At 43.1% G+C, this 7,672-nt stretch overlaps 1 protein-coding gene across 1 annotated transcript in view; it reads right to left on the reverse strand.

Moving 5' to 3' along the window:
• abcb8 (ATP-binding cassette, sub-family B (MDR/TAP), member 8) overlaps positions 1–7,672 on the reverse strand; it is an 842,402-nt gene that overhangs the window by 242,613 nt on the left and 592,117 nt on the right. The window lies entirely within an intron of this gene.

The following is a 7,672-nucleotide window of genomic DNA, read 5'->3' on the forward strand; positions in this document are numbered from 1 at the left end:
ACGCTTAACACACTTCTTCCATACGCCATTCATACACTGTGAGTCGACATTTCTTGCGGGGAGGGCTTCTGTTTTCTCTGATCTGAGTTCACCTCTGTTATAGCGCGTCTTTATTTGAAAAGAGCAGTGTCAGATCGGGGCGAGCGTGAACGCTAACTTTGACAAGCACTATAAATTTACAATGGTTGTTACAGACGTAAATCAAATGTATGTTTTTATTGTATAATATTAACAATAACAGCAGCTCTCTACTCAAAGCGGTAAACTCGAGAAGCTGCTAGCATCGAACCCAGAAGCTCTTGATTGGGAGTCAGCAGTTGTGTGTGGGAACTGTTAACATTTGAATGTGATGATTGTATATAAAACTTGTGCACGAACGAGACTGGGATAACTGTGGATGTGGATGTGAGTGGTGTGTGTGACTGAGAATGACTGGTGTGAAGCCTGAAGTCCAAATATCAAATAAACACTTTCACAAGTACAAGTATAACAGAACAAGTGCGCTTTTATTCAAGAAGAAAAAAGAAAGCAGGTTGCGGTAAGCAGTTGATGCGACTGCTTGCGTAGTGCAATCCTAAGAACTGCCCAATCAAGAGCTTCTGGGTTTGATGCTGGCAGCTTCTCAAGTTTGCCGTTTTGAGTAGAAAGCTGCTATTAGTGTTAATATTATAGGGTTATATGTTAGGGTTATATTATTATCGAAAATTGCCAAAACAACAAGACACAAACACACGTGGGGCAACACTGCTGCGTATATTTTTACTGCTGCATAGCGAGACTTGAGAGTGCGGGAAACTGGCGCTGCCAACAGCTGGCGGGGGAAACAGTCAAACGCGTCGTAAAGTCGAACAGTCGTAACTTGCATAGGTCGTATGTCGACGAGTACCTGTATATTATATATATAGCGGTACGGTGGGGCAGTGTTAGCACTGCTGCCTCGCTGTTAGGACACCCGGGTTTGCTTCCCAGGTCCTCCCTGCGTGGAGTTTGCATGTTTTCCCGTGTCTGTGTGGGTTTCCTCTGGGTGCTCCAGTTTCCTCCCACAGTCCAAAAACATGCAGGTCAGGTGCATTGGCGATTGTAAATTGTCCCTTGTGTGTGCTTGGTGTATGGGTGTGTGTGTACCCTGCCCGGGGTTTGTTTCCTGCCTTGTGCCCTGTGTTGGCTGCGATTGGTTCCAGCAGACACCTATGACCCTGTAGTTAGGATATAGTGGGTTGGATAATGGATGGATGGATATACACAAATAGTACATTTATATATTATACTGTATATATAAATATAATATGTGTCTCTGAGTCAATTCTGTCTCTGAGCTCTTCAGGCAGTTCCTTTGACCTCATGATTCTCATTTGCTCTGACATGCATTGTGAGCTGTAAGGTCTTATATAGACAGGTGTGTGGCTTTCCTAATCAAGTCCAATCAGTATAATCAAACACAGTTGGACTCAAATGAAGGTGATCTCAAGGATGATCAGAAGAAATGGAAAGCACCTGAGTTAAATATATGAGTGTCACAGCAAAGGGTCTGAATACTTAGGACCATGTGATATTTCAGTTTTTCTTTTTTAATAAATCTGCAACAATTTCAAAAATTCTTTTTTTTGTCTGTCAATATGGGGTGCTGTGTGTACATTAATGAGGAAAAAATTAATTTAAATGATTTTAGCAAATGGCTGCAATATAACAGAGTGAAAAATTGAAGGGGGTCTGAATACTTTCCGTACCCACTGTATGTATGTATATATATATATATATATATATATATATATATATATATATATATATATATATATATATATATATATATATATATATATATATATACACACAGTGGAACCTCGGTTTACGTACAACTCGGTTTACGACCAAAAAGTTCGCCAAACTTTTGCCTCGGTTCACGACCAAACACTCGGTATACGAACAAGCCAGGTTCCCTTTCGGTTTGTTGATGTTCATTCTCTCCCTGTGCATTTCCTGTGCAGCGAGCGAGAGAGAGCGCGCGCGCGCGCGCACACGCACACACAGAGAGGCAGCGCAAGAGACAGAGGGCTGTACACACACACACACACACAGGAACACGCGCGAGAGAGGCGTGTGCGCACACACACAGGAGCGCTCTAGACAGACACACTGCGAGCTGCAAAGCTGATCGCACCCCCAGAGAATACAGACGCCCCTGGGAAAACCCCTAAGAAACATGGACAGACTACCTTCACATTCCTCCTTTCCCTTCTTGCCGGCTCTGTCGGGTAATATGCCTCTCGTGCGGTGCTCCGCCTTCTTAAAAAGCCTGCACGGGCTTCTTTCAGTTTGTTAAATTGGTTGCTTGCTTCTCCTTCTTTCTCTCTGACAATCTGTGCTCCTGGCGGAGCTGTCATCTCTGACTTGTCATGGAGCACGTTTAAACTGTTGAAAAGAGACAAATGTTTGTTTGCAGTGCTTTGAATAAAGTTCCTTTTTTTCTACAACCTCCTGTGTCTCTGTGCAAATCTGTGACCCAAGCGTGACAATACACACAGGCGCTCCAGGCTCGCAAAAGAGAGACGCACGCACACACAGGCGGGGGGGAGGGAGAGGCGCACGCTAGAGAGACCCACACAGGTGCTCCAGGCTCGCAAAAGAGAGACGCACGCACGCACACACACACACACACACACAGGCTGGGGGGGGGTAGGAGAGAGACGCTGGCACACACACAGGAGCGCTCCTGGCTCGCAAAAGAGAGACACACACACACACACAGGCTGGGGGGGGGGGGGGGGTAGGAGAGAGACGCGCACACACACAGGAGCGCTCCAGGCTCGCAAAAGAGAGACGCACGCACACACACACCGAGCGATTGAGGGACGCATAAGTTAGAGAAGGCTTGTTTTTGTTTTCAGTTATGTTTCCGGTGATCGGTTCGTAGCCTGCATTGTTGCAGTGTTACTTTTCTTGGTGGTTTATTAAATTACGGATTTTTCAAATGTTCCTTTTTTCCCCTGTGCTTAAAACTCATTAAAAAAAAGTGTTTTTAGCGAGAGCGGTTCCTAGCACTATAGCGCGAACTATTGCAGTGTTAGTTTTCTCTGTTGTTAAAGGTTTTTCTCAGTGTTATTCAATGTTTTTACATTTAGTTTACCATTACGCTGTGCATTCTATGGTATAATTAACTATATTTGTGCTTAAAAACTGAAAAAATGTATATATTTACATACAGTTTCTACGGTCTGGAACGGATTAATTGTATTTACATACAATCCTATGGGAGAAATTGCTTCGGTTCACGACAAACTCGGTTTACGACCAGAGTTGTGGAACGAATTATGGTCGTGAACCGAGGTTCCACTGTATATGTATACATATGTATACATATATATATATATATATATATATATATATACACACACACACACACACACACACACACACACACACACACACACACACACATACATACATACATATATATATATATATATACACACACATACATACATACATACATACATACATACACATACATACATATATACACACATACACACACGCGCACATATACAGTAGGTAAAATTCCATTACAATGAAATTGTCATTACAATGAAGTAATTTTATGGTCTCAACAGTTTCCCCATATGACAGAGTCTATAGAAATCTTGTTACTATAAAATACATTCAGCAGATACTTTCATTACAAGTAGTCAAGTAAAGTTGGGGAGCATGCACTGGTATAGTTTGTTGCAGCACTCACTACACGGCGAAACAACTCGGGATCCTTGTTGGCAACCTCCCAGGTAGACACACGGTCCAGTCCCACCGTCTGGAAATGACCCTCTATCTGCCGCAGCCAGGTCTTACGTGGGTAACCCCTTGGCCTGGTCCAGCCACTCGGTCTCCAACAATGAGGATCTTACGAGCTGGATCACCCTCGGGGAAACGCGTCACATGGCTGTAGTGCCATAACTGATGCTCCCTCACAATGCAGGTAATGTGCCTCATTCGGGACTCCATGAGCAACAGCTCATTCAACACAAAGGCAAACCAATGGTACCCAAGGAGAGACACAGTACCAAAGGAGTACAGTCTTCGTCTCAGGTCACTGTATAATGTCCATGTCTTGCAACCCTTATAGCAAGACAGGAAGCACCAGGGACTCTAAAGACTTGGACCTTCGTCCTATTGCATAGATATCGGCAGCGCCACACACCCCTCTCCAGCGATCTCATGACCCCCCCATGCTCTCCCAATCCTTCTACTGACTTCATAGGAAGAGTCACCAGAGACATGAATGTCACTGCCAAGGTAAGTAAACCTTTTGACAAGGTCAACACTCTCTCCGCAAAAACCAGACACACTGCTGAAGACTGCGCCCAAGAGGTCATTAAAAGGTCTGGATCTTAGTTTTTATCCAGGACACTCGCAAGCCCAGACACTCAGACTCCTCACTCAGTCGTTCAAGCATCCCGGTCAGAGCCTTCATTGACTCCGCGAAAATCACAGCATCATCAGCAAAGTCAAGATCCGTGAATCTTTCTTCACCAACAGATGCCCCACAGCCGCTGGACTCCACGACCTTGCCCAACACCCAGTCCATACAAGCATTGAACAGAGTAGAACCAAGAACAGACCTCTGACGAACCCCAGAATCAACTGGCAAAAACAGAGGTTCTGCCTCCATTCTACACAGCACTTGGAGTACCATTGTACAGGCCGGCCATGATATCCAGCACACCCTCAGGATGTCCCACAGGGCAGCTTGATCAACTGAGTTGAACGACTCTGCCGATATTCACATTTGCGCTCCATGAGAACCCTCAGCCCCATGTAGTTGCTGCAATCCAGGCGATCACCTTTCCCTTTCCATATATGGATGACAAGTCCTGTTTTCTGGGCAGTTGGGATGATGCCAGTCTCCCAAATGGAAGCAAAGACTGCTTGCAATGCCAGGAGGACAGCCTTACCACTAGCCTGGAGAAGTTCACTCCGAATACTACAGATCCCTGCAGCCTTTCCTCCCCTCAGCTGGTTCACAGATAATTGGAGGAGCAGCCTCAAGAACCGTGGACCCAGAGATATCTAATGTCCTACCTGGAGGATCAGCTTTGAAGAACTGCTCAAAGTAGCCAGCCCAGGTTTTCAGAAATACCTTTTGCTTATTGCTCGTCAACATTTGAAAAACATCCATTGGAATTTAACTCATTGTCACCCTCCTATAGAAATGGCAGACACAAAAAAACGACAAGTCACATCAGATAAAAACTTGAAATTTTTGCGGCTCACGATTACGGCAAAAAGAAAAAACACATTGCCAGTGAATTCAGAATTTCACCATCAACACTGTCAACTTTCTTGAAGGACCAAACAAAAACAAGAAAAATCTCAGGTTGCAAACCTTGGGCATCAGAGCAAACGTTTGCAAACTGCTGCATTTGAAGATGTGGAAAAGGCAGTTTTTTTTGTGGTTCAGTGATGCTTGTTCAAGAAACATTCCTATTAGTGCGCCACTCGTTTAAGAAAAAGAAAAGTCACTGCTGTGAAGTTTCTAAACTCTTTTGGGACCTCCCCCAACGGGACGACACATTGAAAAGCATCCCAAAGTGCTATCATAAAGTCTGTTTATCCGTTGCCAGGGCAACACCAGATTCACAGCACTGCTGCGGCTAGCCACGAAAGCAACTCCAAAAAGATCTTGATGGGTGATGTAAGGAATATTATAAATGCAGGGAACGGTATTACTTGGCCACTAACCTAGCCACAACCCTGACTGCTGTGTCTGTGTATAGAACGGTGGTACAATTCAATACAATTTATTTTTGTATAGCCCAAAATCACACAAGAAGTGCCGCAATGGGCTTCAACAGGCCTGGACTCTTGACAGACCCCAGGCCTGGACTCTTGACAGACCCCAGGCCTCGACTCTCTAAGAAGACAAGGAAAACTCCTTAACACTAGAATTACCAGAGCCTACGAAAAAACTCGTAGATCCAGCCCACCTTAAATCGCTTCTTAAATCCATTCACACCTCTCCGCCAGCATCCTTTGTCCTCTAAATGTGCTGATAAAAGACAAGCTGCCAGCAGCCGGCTATTCCATCCCCCCACCGACTTAGAATGTGAGCGACACTTTTCCCAGCTCATGCCTTTGTTGATTATCTGGGAGTGAAGTGGAGTCTTACAGTGGAAATACATCGTTATTTGGGAACACACGCATTTCACGCGTGTTCCGTTTCTAAAGTAATCTGTGTAAACACATTGTTTAAAACAGAAACTTTGTCATATTTTAGTAATAAATGTTACAAAATGTAGTAGGCATAAACTATAGAATGTGTAAAGCCCGAGTTCCAAAGATCAAATAAACACTTTCACAAAAGCTTGAAGGATTTTACAACAACTTCCGTGGCGTAGTGCGTTGAGACTTGCCTCTTAGAACACAACAGCTTTGCCGTCTCACAGTTTGATTCCCCACTGGGATGAAGTGTTGCTTTTTTTTTTTCTTTTTAACCTCAAACAGACATAAAATTTATAAATTGGTATGCACTGTCAGTTAATGAGATAGTTATATTTTCATGTGGGATGCTCCTTTTAAAATATTTTTTTAACAATTGAGACTGCAATTAACAGGAACAACTTTCCTTATAACTTATTTTTAAGATCCATAACACACAGACAGTCAGAGCACTGCGTAATAGAGAGACAGACAGGCAGAGAAGTCACTAGATATATAAATAAACAGGGAAGGCACATGTACTGAAAGAAGAAAAAAGATCAACGCGCGTTGTTCCTGCTGCAATGAATAAGCTCAGGTGCTCTAACATCACCCCTCCCCCCATCTGACTCTCTAAGTAAGATCGGGGGGAGGGGTGAGGTTAGAGCGCCTGAAACTGAGCTATATATATACAAACACATCATATACAACATATATCTATATCTATATCTAAATCCCTGTGAAGTACTACTTTTAAATTTTTATTAAGAAGAAAACCTTTTTAAATTAAGGGAAAATATACCAATAACAATTTGTTAAGGATCTGTTTTTTTTGTGAAGCAGCCTTAACACAGCTTTTCCGCTGTTTTATAAACGAATGCCATATAACGTCTTCCTTTTTCCTTGCTTCGCCAAGGAAGGAGCCTTTTTATTAAATCCAAGGTTTCTTCGCTCTTTTTTTTTTTCTTTTTTTACGATTGTTATAGTTATCTTTGTATACCACGTTGTCAGTTCAGCACTCCGGTTGTAATATGACCAAGCCGTGCAAGCTTACTGTTAAGAATGCAACGTATAGTTGTACAGGAGAAAAGCAATCTTGCCTCAAATCAATGGCAACCTTTTGTAGGTCTATGAACTTAATTTAAACTTTAGGTTTACACGGTGCTTTCTTTCCGAAGTACCTGCACTCATGAATATGTCTGTATGCGTCAGTCGCTCAAATCCACGCGCTTCGCACTGGCGAAGTACTGCTTTTAAATTTTTATTAAGAAGAAAACAAAACCTTTTTAAATTGAGGGAAAAATATACCAATAACATTTTGTTAAGGATCTGTTTTATTGTGAAGCGCCCTTCACTCGAGTGATCACTTCGAGCTGACTTGCTGGCTAACCATAAGCGTTACCTGGTAGGTAACCACCCATACAATCAGATTGTGAATCAGACTACGAATGCCATGAATGCAATTACCCTGATCTACATGCTGTCA

The sequence above is a fragment of the Erpetoichthys calabaricus genome, chromosome 6, assembly GCF_900747795.2.
Source record: "Erpetoichthys calabaricus chromosome 6, fErpCal1.3, whole genome shotgun sequence".
NCBI lineage: Eukaryota > Metazoa > Chordata > Cladistia > Polypteriformes > Polypteridae > Erpetoichthys > Erpetoichthys calabaricus.